Source organism: Sus scrofa, chromosome 3, assembly GCF_000003025.6.
Source record: "Sus scrofa isolate TJ Tabasco breed Duroc chromosome 3, Sscrofa11.1, whole genome shotgun sequence".
Taxonomy (NCBI): domain Eukaryota; kingdom Metazoa; phylum Chordata; class Mammalia; order Artiodactyla; family Suidae; genus Sus; species Sus scrofa.
This window is the reverse complement of record NC_010445.4, coordinates 99,806,384-99,825,596: the sequence shown is the minus strand read 5'-3', so window position 1 is coordinate 99,825,596 and position 19,213 is coordinate 99,806,384. Positions and strand designations below refer to the sequence as shown.

Here is a 19,213-nt window from a genome sequence, read left to right as displayed (position 1 = left end):
AGAAAACAGTAGATGATGTCATATATGCATTGCATCTGATCACAAATTCTAGTGACATAATTTATAATAACCTTTTACATGTTGAAAATTGCCAGAACTCCTGCTGTGCTGTTCCTTTTGGAAAGCTGGCTAGTATGTAGTGTTTAATTAAGTATTTTCAAACCATCCTTTTGTAGGTCTGTTCCATTTTAGCTAAACTTATGACAGCTTAGTTAGCTCTGTTAGTTTAAAAAAAGAAAGCATAGTTTATTCTCTCTCTCTTTCTCTCTCTCCTGCAAATACAGAATATTTCTATTTTTCAATGAAATAAAATAGCCTATTTTAGAAATGTGAAAAGGGTTAGTTTTAATGTGTTGTTAATCTAACATGCTATCAGTGTAAATAGGATAGACATGAAAAGGAGTAATTGGATGAAAATGTGAAATTTTAGAATTATAATTACTTTAGTGATGATAATGTATTTTTATGGAAACTGAATTATTTTTTTTCTTTCCCTGATGCTTTTTTGGTATTATAGAACATCCACAGTTTGAAAGAAACCACCACATAACTAAAGTCATCTCACCTATCCCATTCCCATAGATCTAATTTATCCAAAAAACACCTCCTTGGTCGGTATTACAAACTATTTTATTATCTTACATTTGTTTATTAATCATTTTCCATGTCATGTTTTGTCATCAGAGAAGGGGAAATCACATTCAATTTTTCTTTTTTTTCCCCTCTCATGCTCTATCCAAGACTAAAAACTTACAGTTAAATGAACAGTTGGTTTAAATCTTACCTGAAATATAGATGCAATAATTCTCAACGAGACATTTTGATTTAAATTTCATTATTTTATGTACAAATTCTTTAAATTCATTATTTAAAACACATACATATTTTGTAGATATGACCTGCAATTTTGTTCCCTTGACTCTTTTGTTTTGCAGAAGTTCACAGATTTTGCTAACAATTTTAGAACTGACTCAATGATCTGACGATAATTTGGTTATTAGCTGGAGTAGCATTTCAACATATAACTGATATGCTTTGGCTGGGTTAACTACTATTCTGAAAACTAGAGTCATAGTGATTCTGATATTGTTGTCTTCATATTCGTACTTTTACTTTGGATTCGGAGACATTTAGCTTTATATGATTCTACCCCAATCTGTCATTCTCCAAACATAACCGATGGCAAAACTATAATCACACAGTTTTTCCCTCCAGCTTCTTAGTTTCCAGTCATTAACAAAAAAGAAAGAAAGAAAGAAAAATGTTAAAGGTACTGAGAAAAGTTCAGTGCTTACAGCTGGTTTCAGCAATTTCAACTTGCGCAAGACCCCATGTTTGTGAAAACAACCCAAGAATCTTTGAACAGGATGTAATCAACCTCCGATCTGCTGAGAAACGCTGCAAAAATGACTTCAGTTGCCAAAAATAATAACGTCGTTTACAAGCAGCTCTTCCTATGTCTAAGGAAGAACCAGCCACGCGTGCGAGTTTATGCTGGCTTCAGACAAGCAAGCAAGGAAAAGGGCAAATCCTTCCTCCCTCCCTTAAAATACACAGTATCGGAACCCGCGGGAAGCCGGAGCCCATTTCAAAGGTATTGGCAATATTGGCGGAGGTTCATATCCACAAAAATCCAAACAGTAAGTGACCCTCTACAAAGGGATTCTATTTGCCAGCAATTTTATGCTGCCACTTTCCCTCTGTAACCAAGCTGCCTTGTCTTGTGAAGGCAGAGCTGTTAAACACCTCTTGGTCACCGGTCCGGATTTTTTTTTTTTTTTTTTTTCAAAATATTATTTGGCAGCTTCCTGTCAGGGACATGGAGAGCTTGGGAAGGAATATTCACGAATGATCTTTTAGGATAAGTGTCATCACAAAGGCCCTGCACCTACCTCTGTCCAGACTGGCTGATGAGTCCGCGTGGGCTGGATGTGAAAAAAGACCCCGGGTAATGGCTTCTCCAAATTGACCAGAAAGAAAGGACCTGGGATGCTTGTCCTTCAAGTGTCTCTAAACATGGTTTGCATAGCTGGATCTCCGCTTATCTGTGCCTTTCGGCTTTCGCTTCCATACATGGAACTGTTCCCAACAGTAACTCCAAGCTGTCGAAAAGAAGCTATCTGGCAGCTCTCCGCTTCATCCAACACATGGATGATAAAAATACACATATAAAGATCCTTCCAGCCAGGCCCATTCCCCACACCACCATCCTGTCACTATGCCTTTGTGCAAATTCATTTTCAGGTTGGCGTTTTTACTCTCCAGACGTTTAGAGAACAACCAATTTTTACCTGATTCCCACATAGAGCTTTTAGGATGTGGGTTTCCTGAGCTTTATGAAAACACAGACACCATTGCAGTTCCTTACCAGGCTTTTCATCCTTAAAGATTTTAGTGATAAGATATGTATGAGACCTGAAAAATGTTAGTGAATGAATGAATGGGTGAACAATGGCTGATCTGATCACTGTGTGAGGATGAAAATATGCATAGTGTATTTATTTAACTAGGAATAGTTGTTAACACTCTGGATTATTTGTCTTAAAGGATAAGGTAGCAGCAGCAGGTCAAAGTAATTAAAAATCTTCTAAGAGTGAAGGAGAGTCCAGGTTCTTTTTTTTTATTTGATCACATTTTAATACACATTTATGTTTATTGGCTATTGTGAATTAAGAAACCATGTATATTATGTGATATTTATAAGCAGGTTTTTATTTCTTTCTACAAATAACTAAGAATGTGATTGTTGGGCCATAAGCAGACAAATATTCAAATTTACTTTTTTATAGAAAAATTATTGGCATTTAGTTGACTTAACACATGTTAGTTTCAGGTGTATAGCAAAGTGAATTAGTCTTACATATACAAATGTCCATTCCTTTTCAGATTCTTTTCCCATACAGGTCACTACAGAGTATTGAGTATATTTCTCTGTACTATACAGAAGGTCCTTGTTGGTTACCTATTTCATATACAGTAGTGTGTGTGTGTGTTAATTCCATCCTCCTAATTTATCCCTACCCCCTCACAGTTTCCTCTTTGGTAACTGTAAATTTGATTTTGAAATACATGAGTTTTTTTAAATTTTATAAATAAGTTCTTTGTTTCATTTTTTATCACATATAAGTGATAGGCCGGGTTCTTATCTGAACAGCTTCTCCTTTAGGATAATTGTGTCAGTTCCTATTAAGTGACTATCTAGCAAATGCGACCATCTAGCCTATAAACTTTTTCCTTTAATGTTAAGGAATGGAAACCTGAATGGAATAGTAATTACTACATTCGTTAACTGTCACTGGTACTTTAAATGACACATAACTGTGACCTACATTTTAAGTGGTGGAGGTAGGGGATTGAGGGAGATAAATCCTGCTCTCTGTGGGAGGGAGGTGAGACATACTCCCCTAGGAAGTTCCAGTTCTTTTGAAATCTAGCTTTCCAGCTTTTAAATTTAGCTCTCTTTTTTTTTCCAATTTGTTTTACTCATGTAATAAGAGGTCAAAATATGGAGACAGAGAGAGAGAGGGAGAGGGAGAGGGAGAGGGAGAGGTCTTCCGCATAACATTTTCCCACCGGTTAACTTTTCAAAATCATGTTAAAACTCTTACAGAGTCTCTTGTTTGAAAAAAGAAAAAAAAAAAAAGAAATTTGAGGCAAACAGGCAGAAATAATTTTGGCATATTGAAAAAGAACTAGTGCTCACAATATTCTAGAGGAAAAAGAGACAAAACGAGATTAGAAACATGATTATTTCTGTAGGTAGTCAATAGGTACACTTATCAAGCTGTGAATAGGAAATTGTTATAGTATCTTCTCTACTTTTTTTTAGGTTTCAACATTTCTATAAAAGAAAAGGAGAGAAGGATAAAAAAAAGAGATGTACTTATGGCATTTTAGGGAACTCCTAGGTTTTAATAATCTCTGTGCTACAATAAGAAGCAAGATTATTTTTTATTCAAAATATTCTGATATTCCAACCTCTCCCTCCCTGCCTACTAGCAACATATATATAAAATACACATATGTACATTTTATGTTATATATAATATCTGCATAATTTATTACCTATACAATAATATATATTCTTTATAGTAACAATAATTTATTCTCATGAAAATTAACATATGATATTTAAATAGTGGACTAAATATAGCTCAATGATGGGCATGGAAAAGATTACTTTACCCAGAAATCATTCAATAATCTCTCTTCCCTTGCATTTTCTACTTTGGAAACCCAAAAGCAAAATGTTTTTTCCCCTCCTTGTCCTTTATAGCTAGAGATGACCATGTAACACTGCTCTGGCCAAGCAGGTGTCAAAAGGAGTCCTCAGGATGAGACCTCAGGAAAGCATTCATTTATCTGTTAAAAAGGGATGATTCAACTTTTATTCCTTTTGTCCCTTTACTCATTCCACCTATGTCCCTCTTGAAGCCTGAAATTACAGCTGTCGTTTGGTGACTTGGAAGGGACAAGCAGGGGACCAAGAGGACCAAGGCCTGCAAAGCAAGGAAGGTGGGCTAGACAGATGAAAGAATTGCAGTTCTTGCCAACAATCTTGAGTTGCTGTCACAGTCTCAAAGTGCTTCTCTTGGACTTCTTGTCAGGAAAGAAGAATAAAACCATAATTAATACAAAAAAGTGGATTCTAGATGATAAACTGAGGACTGGAATGAAAAGACTATGCTCTGGTTACTTACTAGCTCTGTGCGTTGGTCATGCCCTAGAGTTCTGCTTCTTCCCCTGTTAGATACTCAAGAGAGACCTTCTTACACTAGAGTTATCCTACAAATTAAAGTGTGAGGTGTATCTTCCCACACCGACAGGGAATGTAAGGTGTAGATGAATTTAAGGCATTATTTATTTAATATGCAGAGTGGTTGATACACAGGACCCACGGGAACTCCACGGATAACATATAGCAGGGCCCAGGAGTCTGGTTTCTGTTCAAAGAAGAATTTGCAAGCACTTTGACTGGCTTAACTTAAAACCTCTCGGGAATTCTACTCTAAAGTTAAGAACATTCAAGGTATGAGAAGTTTGTATATTCCAAAGTGCGTCTGCCCATTTTGGGTTGGGCAGACTGAGTTGACATGTTCTTGATGAGGCTTACTGTAGAAGTAGGCTGGCTTCTTTTCTTTAGTTTGGATAATCAGTACTTTTGGCCAAGGAGATCTTTCTCAACTCTGGAGGATGCTGTGGGGTGTGTGCATAAGGAAAAGATCTCTTGTTAAAGAGATTCAAGCCTATCATGCTTCCCAAGAAAGAAGTTGAATTGGTCTCCGTGAAATTTGGTCTCCATGAAATTGGTCTCCATGAAACTTGACATCAGTTTGACTAACTCCGTGGAGAAGGATATATTCCTGTGCTTCTGGTCATGCTCTTTCACTGTGGAGCACTTGGCTTGGGGTCTTCCTTTAAATGGAATGTTCAGTGCTTTCCATCAAAGGTAGGTACACACATGCATACACTCCACCTTTGTCTCCTGGAAGAATATAGCCTCAGGATTTTAATATTCAGCTTGGTGTCTCTTCCTTTCTGAAGTCTTTCCTGACCTCAGCACCAGTTATTCTAAGGCACATATAGCACATTGTAGCTTTTCTAACCTTTCCACCCTTGGCCATTAGACTGTGAGCTCCTGGAGGATAGGGGTTTCATGTTATTTGCTTTTGTATTCCCAACATATATCCCCATGTCTGTCTTATAATAACCTTTCCATGTTTGAAGAATTAAATGCATTGATAAATAAGTAAAAAAATGCATAAATCACAGTTAACTTTAAACTAGTGACCATTAGCCTGGCAGCCCTACCTACTGTGTGACGTATAAGAATCTCAAATACCTAACTGCCCATCGGGATAGAGACTATCAACTCAAAAGAGACATAAAAACAGAGTGTCCAAAAAATATCGACATCATTCTGATTATCTATCATTTCCACTTACCTAAAGCAGTGGGCCCCAAATGTTAGGACAGATCATTTAGAGTGGATGTCTGGTACGTATTATTAGTATTAAAGAGGAAGGTGAGGATTGTAATTCTTTAAAAGATCACATTAGAGTTCCCATTGTGGCTCAGTGGGTTAAGAACCTTACATAGTGTCTGTGAGGATACAGGTTTGATCCATGGCCTCGCTCAGTATATTAAGGATCCCATGTTGAGGCAAGCTGGTGCGACCTGCATTGCAGATGCAGCTCCAATCTGGTGTTGCTGTGGCTGTGGCACTGGCCTGCTGCAGCTCTGATTCAACCCCTAGCCTGGGAACTTTCATGTGCCACAAGTGTGGCCATAAAAAGAAAATAAAAGATTATATGTACTTGATTTCTGATGATTAAAAATATTTTTCTTCTTTTGTCTAAAATTATGGGGGGAACCTCTTATGAAAGACTTATTAAGGGACACAACAATTTTTCTAAGGATTTCAAGGCAAATTCAGAGCAAAAACCCATTCTATTTTTTAAGACTAGCAATGAGAAAAACAGATTAAACATGGTTCTTACCCTGGAAGAATCAGCTCAAAGCTCATTTCTTCTAGGTAGGTTTTATTGACTTGTTCCCAGCATTATTACTGACAGAGTGATTAAGTTTTGTCTCAGCACAATGTCCTCCAAACATTTTTTAATGGTTTGATTGAGATATAATTCACATACCAGACCATTCACTGAATTAGTGTACAATTCAATGGTTTTGAGTATATTTGCAGACATGTACAACTATCACTACAATCAATTTTAGAATATTTTCATCATAGTCCCATTGTTCCATCCTCTCCAGCCCTAAGGAACAAATAATCCATTTTCTGTCTCTATGGATTTCCATATTCTGAACTTTCATATGAATGGAATCATATAATAGATGGTCTTTTGTGACTAGTTTCTTTCACTTAACATGGTTCTAAAGTTCATCTATGTATAGTATGAATTAGTACTTCATTCCTCTTTATGGCTGAATAATATTCTATTATATAGATATACTGCATATTGAAAATCCCTTCATTATATATAATGACTTTGAATCATTTACACATTTTGGCTATTATGAATGATGTGTCTGTAAACATTTGTGTATGAGTTTTTGTTTCATAATTTGTTTTCATTTCTCTTGGGTATATACTTAGGAAAGGAATTGCTGGGTTGTATGGTAATTCTATGTTTCAGCATTGGAGGAACTGCTAGATTGTTTTCTAAAGCAGTTGTGCCATTTTATATTCTCACCAGCAATGTATGAGAGTTCAGTTTCTCCTCACACTTATCTTGTTTGTTATGTGACTCATTTATTCTAGCTATCCTAGTGTTTGTGGAGTAGTGTCTCATTGTGGTTTTGATTTGCATTCCAGATGAGATGTCTAATGATATTGAACAGGTTTGCATGTGCTTGTTAGTTATTTGTATATCTTCCTTGGAGAGATGCATATTTGGATTTTTTTGCCCATTTTTTAAATTGGGTTTTCTTTTTATAATTCAGTTGCAAATTTCCTTTATTCATTCTAGATATGAGTCCTTTATCGGATATATGATTTGCAAATATTTTCTGGCATTCTGTGTACTATTTTTACACTTAAAACACAAGTTTCACTTGAAACACAAGTTTTAAATATTGAGGAATTTCAATTTATTTATTTTTTTCTTTTGCTACTCACAGTTCTATTATCATAGCTAAGAAATCTTTGCCAAATATGAAGTCATGAAGTTTTCTTTTCATGCTTTCTTCTAAAAGTTTTATAGCTTTAGCTCTTACATTTAGGTATTTCATCCGTTTTGAGTTAACTTTTCTGTATGAAACACACTTTATTTTTTTTGTATTTTGAAGTCCATTTGTCCCTGCATCATTTGTTGAAATGACTATTCTTTCTCTGAATAGCCTTGGTAAACTTGTTGATTATCAGTGACCTTAGATGTATAGGTTTATTTCTGGAGTCTCATTTTTATTTTCCTGTTGATCTGTATGTCTGTCTTTGTGCCAGTAATACACTGTCTTCATTACATTATTTTGTAGTAAGTTTTGAAATTATGATGTGAGTTCTGCTACTTTGTTCTTTTTTTTCCAGGATTATTTCAGTGATACTGGGTACCTTTCAATCCAACATGAATTTTAGAATTGGGTTGTCAAAAATCATATTTTTTTTGTCAACTGAAATTGTGATAGGGGTTGTATTGAATCTGTTGATCAGTTTAGGGTGCACTGCCATCTTAACAGTATTCAATCTTCTGATCCATAAAAATGATACTTTCCATTTATTTAGATTTTCTTTAATTTCTTTGAACAATGTTTTGTAGTTTCCAGAGAATAAGTTTTGCATTTTTTGATAAATTTATTCCTAAGTATTATATGATTTTGATGCTATTATAAATGTTAATTGTTTCCTTACTTACGTTTTTCAGAATGAAAATAAAACCAACTGGGTTTCTGTTTTCTTTATGGGTAGTTTTTTCAAAACCGATTCAACCTCTTCACTTGTTATAATTTTACCCTGATTGTCTATTTCTTTTTGAATTTGTGTGGGTAGTTTGTGTCTTTCTGGGAATTTGTAATTTCATCTGAGTTATTAATTTGTTGGTGTACAGTTGTTCATAGAATTCCTTTTAATCTTTTTGTTTATTTCTGCAAGTTCACTAATAATGTCCACTTTTAATGTCTTGAGTCTCTTTTTTCTTGGTCAAGCTAGCTAAACATTTGCCAGTTTATGCTAGTAATTATATCTTTCTGATGGAGTGTCTTCTTTCCGATATAAAATGCCCCTCTTTATCTCTAATGGCATTTTCTATTTTAAAGTCTGTTTTGTCTAAATTAATATTTCCTATGGTTGCTATTTCCAGGCTCTGCCATTTTTCCATCCTTTAACTTTCAATCTATTTGAGTCTTTGAATTTAAACTGTGTCTTTTGTAGACAACATATCATTGGATCATGTTTTTTATTTGCATGTTTTTTTTAATCCAGTCTGAAAATCTTTGCCTTTTTATTGAATTGTTTAACTTACTAACATTGAATATTATTGATATAATTGAATATACATATCTTATTGAACTTTGTGCATTTGTTCCTCTACTTCCGCCTTTACTGATTTCTTTAGTAAGTGGATTTTTCTAATGTAACATGTTAATTTCTTTAGTGATTTTTTTTGTAATATTTTTAAGTTATTGTTTAGTAATTGCTTTAGGATTAATATATACGTATTAGCTTATCAGAATCAGCCTCAGATTTAAACTAGCTTAATTACAGTGATATAGGGAAATGCTACTCCTATATAATTCTATTTCTTGTCTTCTTTTTTGCAGTATTTGCTAATCTATTATATCTATCAATGTTACAAAACCAACATTGTTATAATTATTGCTTTAACATCTTTAGTCACTTTATTGGTCCAGTGCAGCTTTGCCCCCATTGTCTCCTTAGTGCCATTTTGACAAATATATATGTATTACATATTTATTACATTTTTATATGTTGTAGGCCTAACACCAAATATATATATACAGTATGGTGTTTACATATATGTGTGTGTATATATATGTATATACATGAACATACGTATACTAGGGCCTTTACCAAGGCTGATGGAGAGGCAGAGTTTCTTTTTAAAATGGGAAATAAGCAATCAGGGATCTGAAGTGGTGGTGAGGGGATTTTACTGTTATTGATATAGATTTGTAACTTAGTAAGCATTTTGGCTATTTTACTATTAAGCATCGCTATTTCTCTTTTACCTAATGGAGAAATCAACCACTAACCTTCTAAGGCTGTGTTTTCATTAATAAGTTTGTGATTAATGGAGGGATGTAGTTCTATTTGCAAAGCTCTATGAGTTCAGTATAGCTCCATGTCTAGTAATCTTCTGACTTAGTCTCTTAAAACTTCAAGCACAGGATGGAGTGCTGTCTTCCCATGGTCCTTCTGTCTCTGGTGAACATCGGCATTTATGGAGATGAACTTCCAAATTCCCTGTTTTATTCTTCCTCAGACTTTCAAGTTTCCATCTTGTCAACCAGTGTGTTTTCTGTCATTCCCTTTTCTTCCAGACTGACTGAATGACTTTTAATCAATATCTGTCTCTCTGCTGCAGTGTCTTCACACATTGATAGCTGTGATGACCACCCCCTTGTTTTGCAGGACTACACAAACCACCTCATCCATATATTGTGCTTAAAGACTGCCCAAGGGCAGGAACACCAATAAATAGTTGTTAAAGACATGAGGATTACAGGTAGGAACAAGGCATAAATTGGCAAAGAGTCATATTATAAGGTGCATATGAACATGAGAGGTCTAAAATGTAGCCTCTTACATAATATGTGAGATTGTGATCTGGCCTTCCATGACTTCCCTGATGCTAACAAAATATCACATCTTCAATACTCAATTTTTTAATAAAACAGGTTATATTTTATTATCTCAGAAGCATACTAGCTAGTTAAACTCTGAAGTAACTGTCTCTTACTCTATAGTCTTGCAATGAAGCGTTCCAAAGAAAGCGGTACTATTAAATTCTGGTGACTTTCCCAGATAGAAGCATCATAAATCCAAACACTGAGCTATTTGCTCCATGTACCAATGTGGCTCATATCTCTGGTCCTCAGCAGGAACCAGGCCTATAGTGAGCAGGCTGCATACTGCCCTGCCTATAGGCATTCTGTGTAGCCTTTCTTAAAACTGCTGTTCCAGTTTGATCTTTATAGCTTTTTATTGAAATCACCAATAGATGACAAAATATCTACCTAACCCTAGGCATTATATTTGCCTGTACCTCTTCCTTTTGTTTGGATTGTGCATCTTTGCCATTGATACATAAATGAACCCAAATTGGGATTTTGCTCTGTTCCTTAAAACTAGTTTTAGTTCAGGCTGCATCAACAGAATACCATGGACTGGATAACTTACACAGCAAACATTTGAGGAGGTGCATAAGTTCTGGAGTCTGGAAGGCAGAGATCAGGCTGCCAGCATGATTGGGTTCTTGATGTAGCTCTTATTCCTAGTTTACAGATAGGTACCTTCTTCCTGGGTCCTCACCTGATGGGGAGTGAGAGCTTTGGTTTCTTCAGCCCATAATCCTAGCATGGGCACCAATCCCAACATGGGGGCCCCATCCTCATGACCTCATCTAAACTTAATTACCACTCAAAGGCTTCATCATATCCAGATACATTGGAGAATAGAGCTTCAACATGTGTATTTTTGGCGTTCTTGATTATTGTTACTTATTCTTCACTTCTCTGTTGTGGGCAGGCTACCACTGTTATTTTATTTTAATTCTGCACAGAAGTTCTGTACTGTAAACATCTTTGCTTCTTTGAATAGCTGGCTTCTGCAGATCTTGTGGATCTCATCTCAGGTATAAAGTCCTCAGAAGGATCTTCTTTAATCACCTTCTTTAGAATTACATCAATGAAACCTTTTAAGCTGAGGCACATCAAGATCAGATTAACAGTTTTAGAAGATCACTTGCACTGTTGTGTAGATGACAGATATAAGAGACCAGTTAACATGCTCTTGAAAAATTTCTGAACACATCTTGGTTGATCCTGGTTGAAGACTGTGGCAGAAGAGGGGAAAGAAGTAAATGGAGCCTAGGTATATTTATCAACAAAATCTGGGATTTGGTGAATTGAATGTGAGAGACTGAGAGAGAGGAGTTAGCATGTTTTCCTCTTAGATTTCTGGCTGAAGTACTTGGGCAGATGATGGCATCATTCAAAGCCAATTTTTTAAAAATGCTTTTTTAATACCACACCCACGGCATGTGGAAGTTCTTGGGCCAGGGATTGAATAGAGCTGCAGCTGCGGCAACTATATAGGTACTGTAACCCACTGCACTGTGCTGGGGATTGAACCCTGACCTCTGCAGCAGCCCAAGCCACTGAAGTTAGATTCTTAACCCACTGTACCACAGCGGGAACTCCAAAGACAAATTCTTATCTTGCCACTCTCTGGTCAACATTTTCTTTCTGTTACTTACTACAAATGACTTGCTGTGCAAGTGTATCCTGGCCAGTCTGAAAACCTTCGGTTTCCTCACAATTATGCTATTTCCACCTCATGCCTTTCTTTCTCTCTAGACTATCCTTCGTTCTCTTTATCATTTAGCTAACTCTCTTGGAATTTCAAGGCTCAGGTCAGCTGTTCTCTCCATGCAGGGAGAAGTTGATTCCTGCATAGTTCAGGTTTTTGAGGCACAATTTGCACAACTCAGACATCTCCACTCTGTTACTGTAGAGTAATTACTATTACATTGATTTGCTTTTCAATTAGGCTTCAAGTTTCATATATTTGGAAAACAGATTTCATTTGTACTTATATTAATGAGGACTTAGCATACAGTAGGTGTTCAATACAATATTTAACTAAATAAAGGACTGATCGATAGATTAAATTTTTTTTAAATTTTATTAGTGGGTAGTTGATTTATAGTTGTATCAGTTTACAGTGTTGTGTCAATTTCTGCTGTACAGCATAGTGACCCAATCATATATATATATATAAATATGTATATATAATATATATATATATATAATCTTTTTCTAATATTATCTTCCATTATGTTCTATCCCAAGAGACTGGATATAGTTCCCTGTGCTGTACAGTAGGATGTCATAGCTTATCCATTTTAAATGTAATAGTTTACATCTACCAACCACAAACTCCCACATCCCACTCCCCCCACCTCCCCCTTGGCAACCACAAGTCTTTTCTCTATATTTGTGAGTCTGCTTCTGTTCTGTAGATATGTTCACTTGTGTCATATTTTAGATTCCACATTCTTAATTAGAAGTATAAAGAAAGGTTTCATGGAATAACTGTATGGCTTTGAATTAGACTCCTCATTCTTGGGGCAGAGATAGACTTGAGACAGGCATAAATTCTGGCACAGATTTAGTACCACATACATATGTCTTGAGTTTCTGAGTGAATAAATGATAAGTGAAAAGATAGGCATTCCAGTTGGACAGGAGGGGTGGAGTAATAGCTGAGAGCATCATATAGAAGCGGTTCAGCCAGTTCCAAGGGGCCCACTTTTTCTTGGGGTAATTGGAGGAGATCATGGAAAGCCAAAGGGCCTCAATTGGCAGGCTCAGCATTTTGGTTTTGGGGTGTGTTAAATGGAGGATCTGGGCACTGTCAAAATTGCTGCATTTTGTAAGACTTCATTTTCCTACTTGATAAGATTTGATGATAATAGAATTACTAGAGCAATCTTAGAAGCCAGTGTTTATAGTGACAGACAGGTTAGTGAATTCTCATTTGGTATCCTCTGAAAGAAAACATTCAATATCTTCTTTGTTCCTTAAGGGACATCTTACTTTCTAAGTTAACTCCTGAATTTAATGGCTTATAGGAAAGAAGGAAAAGGAGGATAGGTGTAGTATGTGTAATTGCTAGTCAGAATGAAGTGATGGGGGCTTCAGCTAGTTTGAAAATTGATCTGCCATGCTAATATGATAGCTTGCCTTTTAAATTCTGCCCAGAGCATTGGAAAGCAGAATCACTGTACTTAACATAATAGATTGCATCAAGGAAACCTCTTAAATAATTCTAATAGCCCTATAGAACAGGCATATTCATTTCTCTTACTGTCTTTATTGTTAAAATATTTGATTATTTGTGTTATACATCTTTGTATTTCAGATTATGTGATTTGGTGCCTGGAAGTCATTACTGGAAATTTGGCTCTAAGTGAGCTGGCAGTATCCAGGAAAATGATCTTGGGTAAATCCATCTCATTTTTGCTCTCTTTTCAGGGTTCGATTTTCCTATTCTGTACCATTTGCAAACGATAGGCCTTCTTGCTTCTACTTCTTTCCTAACTTATATCCCATGACCTGCAAGAAACAATTTGTTATTATTATTATTTGCAAGGAGACTGTTCAAGCCTCTACTTCTGATCCCCTGAACAAAAGAACAGAAAGCCTCAACTGGTCTCCAGTTCCTTCTGGGCACCAAGGCCTCTAGCCCCTCATGGGTGCCCGGGAATACTCTTTGCCTTTATATGACACACAAGGACCTCCCTCCAGGGTCGGGGTAGGCTTTTATAATTATTAGACAGTTAGCTCTGAATCTCACTTTAAAAATAAAGCAAAACCAAACCAAACTGCATTCAATTATTTTTGCTCTCCATTGGGACTGCAGAATTTGCTCTTTAAGTGGATTAGAATATCCCCAGCTTTAGGAACTGAGTCTATTATGTCCTTTGTCACACATTTATGGTGTCTAATACAGTGTTCTAGTCCTAAATAAATGAATTCCTAAAGAAATAAATAATGTCTTGAAGAAATATCAAGAATATTTCCCTTAATCTACTCAGATTTTGCTATTAAGAATATGTGTTACCAGATACTGAATAGAAAAAAAAAATCAGTACTTAAAAAGCTTTACTAATTATAATAGGGTATCATTTAAAGTTGATCCTAACTTCCTGAATAGACAGCCTCATTAAGCATGATTATGTTCAGAGGCTTATCTCTATAGAATAAGCAGATACATTAATGTTAAAGGAAAGTACAATTAAGAAGTTTTTCTTTTTTTTTTTTTTTGACTACTGTTTTGTTGAGAAGTAGGCAGAACTGGAAGAACTGAATTGGGAATGAGGGTAAGCAATTTCAAGGCATTTTGATTAGAATCTTTGGACAACTGATTTAGAAAAAAACACTAGAATGCCTTGCTACCCTTCTCTATCAACAGCCTAGTTGGTAGAGTATATTTTTTTTTGGGGGGGGTGGGCGGGGAAGGTGGTTTAAAGGCCATGATGAATGCACAGGCATCCTGTCACTCTAGTAGGGACCAGATTGAGTACGGCTAGTAAGGTTGGTACTAACATGTGGGAACTGAGTGGTGCCGGTGAAGCTGAAAGGCAAGGATGCATTTCTCTAAACTTACTTAGCTGTTTGCCCAAAGAAAGACTGAGAACTTTGCAAAAATTAGAAATTAACCAAACATTTCTTAGGAACTAGCTATGTCCAGAGACTCTTTACCACACTCTAAGCCCATAAATTATTATATATGTCATCTAAGCTATTCATTAACCCAGGAAAAAGGCATGGGCAAGTGTTTAGAAAAATGCACAGACATTGCATGAGATGTATATTTTTCCAAACTAGAACTTATCTTTTAAAAGATAGTTCAGAACTATCTATAAGCTACTTTAACGAGACTGCTTTTTCTAAATGAAACAAGTTCAATAAATCACTCTGCTTTTCTTCAGTCATTTCATCTGGAATCGTAAAATTTTTGCCAAGGTGAAGGGAGAAAACCTCTGGTCTAAAACTCCACATTTCTTATCCACAGGTATACAGGTAAATAGAAATTATAGCTCTTCAGTGACAGCAAGAGTCATCATGATTTTTTTTTTAGAGTTGTTGATGACTCAAATACCACCGGTAAGTGTAATAAAATGCTTCAAAGTATTTCTGTACTTGTGCATTTGCAATAAGGACATAAAGAAACAAATCTTAAAGTAATATATTCTGATTAAGAAACAGCTGGAAATGGCAGCACCTGAAATGGAAAAAACAAGAGCTGAAAGTTTATTTTGAATGAGAGGCATTGTCCAACTCTGAGACTGAATGATGGCAGCTGAGAGTAAGTGCAAGCACAATCAATAATGACTCCAGGTATGAAATTATTCAGAATCTCTCTTGTTTTCCATGTTTTTCTCCTGCTACATTCACAATGTATCTGTTCACCGCAATACTATCTGTGGAGGAGGAAAAAATTTCCTCAGTTTAGTTGTTCTTAATGATAGCTTTTGAGCTGTCCTGATTTGAAATTACAGTGATAGAAGGGGCTGTTTCACATAAAAGAAACAATGTATTCCAAAGCCAAATTGTATATTGGGCAGGTAAGAAAGCTTCATCATTAAATTGTCTTTAATATGCTTCGCTTTTACCTTCTGCCTTAAATTTTCATATTAGCCACTTTCTCTTTTCTGTGCTGTGTAGCTTTGGGCAAGGTTATTTCATTGATCCTGGTCCTTTCCAATGTTAATATTTTATTGATATAGACCATAGGAACTGCTCTTAAATTTGTGTTGAACAACCTAAAATTGCAGCATTTTATATTTGAATACCACATCAAGAGTTTGCAAGGTACTTTAACATCATATTTAATTAAACTTCACTGCAATACAATATGTTGTCCAGAATATGTATTTTTTAAGCCTCCTTCTTTAATAGTCATACTTCATGTGTCATACGTATATATCACAGACACATCACTATAAGCAACATGCCCCAACTTATGCTTTGTGTTTTGTTTTAGGATTTCCTTTTCAATATAACTTTTTTTAAAATTTTTTTTATTTTTAGGGCTGCAGCTATGGCATATGGAAGTTCCCAGGCTAGGGGTTGAATTGGAGCTGCAGCTGCCAGCCTATATCACAGCCACACCAATGTCAAATTCAAGCCAAGATCCTTAACCCACTGAGCAAGGCCAAGGATCTAACCCACCTTCTCATGGATACTAGTTGGCTTCATAACCTGGTGAGCCACAACAGGAACTCCTTTTATCAATACGATTTTAAAAAAAAATAAAAACCTTCCTCCTACTTATATTACAAAAAATAAGACCACTTAGTGATGCAGAAATCTTTCTCTCTTTCTTTCTTTCTTTCTTTCTTTCTTTCTTTCTTTCTTTCTTTCTTTCTTTCTTTCTTTCTTTCTTTCTTTTTGATTTCTATAATGATGTAAAGCACTGATTGGGCCAGTTATCACATGGAATATGAATATGAATAAGATGAAATTCTTGACTTCAATGAAATTAAAGTCTTTTGTTTTCCTTACCAAATCCTTCTTTGCCAGCACTCTCACTCAACAATTTCAGTTTAAAAAAAAAAAAAAAAGGCACTTATTTTAAAACCTGGGGAGGCAAGCTGGAGCCAGGACAGACTTTATACTTGTTGGAACTGTTCTGACCATGCTTAGATGTACAACATTCTTTTTCATTTGGTTGCCTTTATAATGCAAAGGGCAGAGGCAAATGATTCAGAGCACAATCGGCGCCATCCAGAGTATTGAAACACTCCTCTTAATGACAATGCCAAGTTACTCTGTTCGTGAAACACTTGAAAAATGAGAACAGCGAGCCTTCAAGAGAGAACAGAGTTGGCTCCAATGCTTTCATTATCAAAAGAAGATGTTAAAATGCATAGAAATGTTAAATCTCTACTAAAAAAAGAAATCAATGAATGACACATCTAGTTGCAGCTCATTCGATCTTGATTTAAAAATCATTTGTGATCTTAAAAAAGATTGATTCTGAAGTATAAAAAGTATTTCAGTTTCACCTGCTGAGTGTTAATGCATTTGAAATATTGGAGGGGGAGTTGTCAAAGGGAAGTAGAATTTCTGTACTACCACCCACACTCTCTCAAACACAAATTATAATGTAGTTGTAGGGAAGTACGTCCTATGGAATACTCATTTTGTTCAAATGTGTGTGATTTTGTAGGCTTAAAAAGTGTCACGTCTCACCATGGAATAAAACAATAACACCGCTAGTTGGTATTCATAGAGCATTTTCTATTGAAGACCCTAAAGAAATTTATGGATATAATTCAATCTTGTGTGTTATTTGGAATCTTAGCCAGTATGCTTTGACACATCCTAGCAACCTGGAAAGTGATCAAGCCTCACTGTGGATGAAGTTTTTAGGGATTTAATTTCTTGTTGCAACCCTGGGGAACAAGAGGATAATAATTCCCTAAATGTCAGAAACCCATTCACCAGGCAGTGTCACCATAGAGTGTTGCTATGTGTATGTGGGGACCTTATTCAAAGCCCCAGCCCCAACATTGCTGCACTCCATTTAATACTCTGCCAGGTAACCGATTCAAAGGCATGACTGTAACTCAATTACTTCTTTGAAATGTACGGTGTCTTTTCTCAGAAATGATAGAGAATTTATTCTATAAATGAAAATCTGGTGAAGTGGCTACTTTTAAGTATTATAGCAATATTTTTTAAAAATATTCTTTTTTAAAACATTTATACTTCACATCAAGATTGTTATTTTAGGGTTAAGATACCATGTTCAAGAACTGTTGGGTTCTTACGATAGGAGGATTTATGCAAGATAAAGCACCATCGTTACCATGGGGATCAGTAAATAGTCTTGATCTGGGATTCTAGTTCCCACTGCCAAGACATGGGTGGGAGAAGGTGGTTCCCACAGACTCTGTTTTCTCTAGACTAAAAATACAGTATGATTTCTATTAAAGGGCAATTAGAAAAATTTCTCGGTGGTTTAGCCTAAAGGAAACATACCCTATCATTTTCAGAACAATTAAGCAGTGAGCTCACTCTCCAATATTTCGGGATTATATTTGTTTGTAGTATTAATTATGCTCACGCTATGTCATGTCAAAGGTGCTGTAGCAACTGCAGCTTTTTTTAGAGCTGTTTCATATGGTCTTAAAAAAAAGAAATATTTTGTGGAGATACATACACAGACATAAATTACGTTCTCTTAAGGGTGACAGTATAAACTTGGCACATTGAAGTTAACTCTTTAAAAAAGTTGTTTTGGTTTGCAAGCTGTTGCTCCAAATGGTTGTGATGAACATGAATTCTATGAATATTGCTTTTATGGCCTCTAGTTAAGAAAGCCAAAGCATTATGATTTTTTTCCCTGAAGTTTATTATTAAATAATATATTGGCATAAATTTATTTATGTGTATACACACACACACATACATACATACATACATATAGGAGGCTATAGGATTTGCAGCGATTTTACCACCAATCATTTTGCCTGATATACTTCATAACCCCGTGAAATAGGCAGGGCTGGTAATTAGTTATTGGTCTCTTTTTGTATGGTGAGATTTACAATTAAAAAGATTAAAATGCTTGCTTAAAGCTACATAGAAAATAAATGTAAGATTGCGCACCAGATCCCAAAATGAAAAGTTCTCTCTCTGGGAGACCTTTCCCTGGTGACCTAGTGGTTAGGACTTGGTGCTTTCACTGCTATGGCCCAGGGTTCAGTCTCTAGTCTGGGAACTGAGAACCTATATCAAACACCCGATCATTGCAGTCTTTAAAAATATGTGAATTCTAGAAGACATAACTCCAAAGTAGCTACTGATATATTTAAAAGAAAGAAGGAATGAAAGAAAGAAAATACTCTCCCTTCTCTACTGCAGTATTGTGAATACAAGATATATCATCTCATGCAATTTCTCCTATAAGCTCTATCATTACATCATCAAGACTTATGAA

At 35.7% G+C, this 19,213-nt stretch overlaps 1 protein-coding gene across 4 annotated transcripts in view; it reads right to left on the bottom strand.

Moving 5' to 3' along the window:
- Positions 1-2,094, bottom strand: part of SLC8A1 (solute carrier family 8 member A1) — a 433,804-nt gene extending 431,710 nt beyond the window's left edge. For 3 of the 4 annotated variants that reach the window (XM_021088315.1, XM_021088333.1, XM_021088317.1), the window contains exon 1: positions 1,893-2,093. The gene's annotated coding sequence lies outside the window, so the exon portion shown is untranslated. Of the gene's footprint in view, positions 1-1,892 lie in introns of all 4 variants that reach the window. The other variant, XM_021088307.1, reaches the window with a different exon arrangement.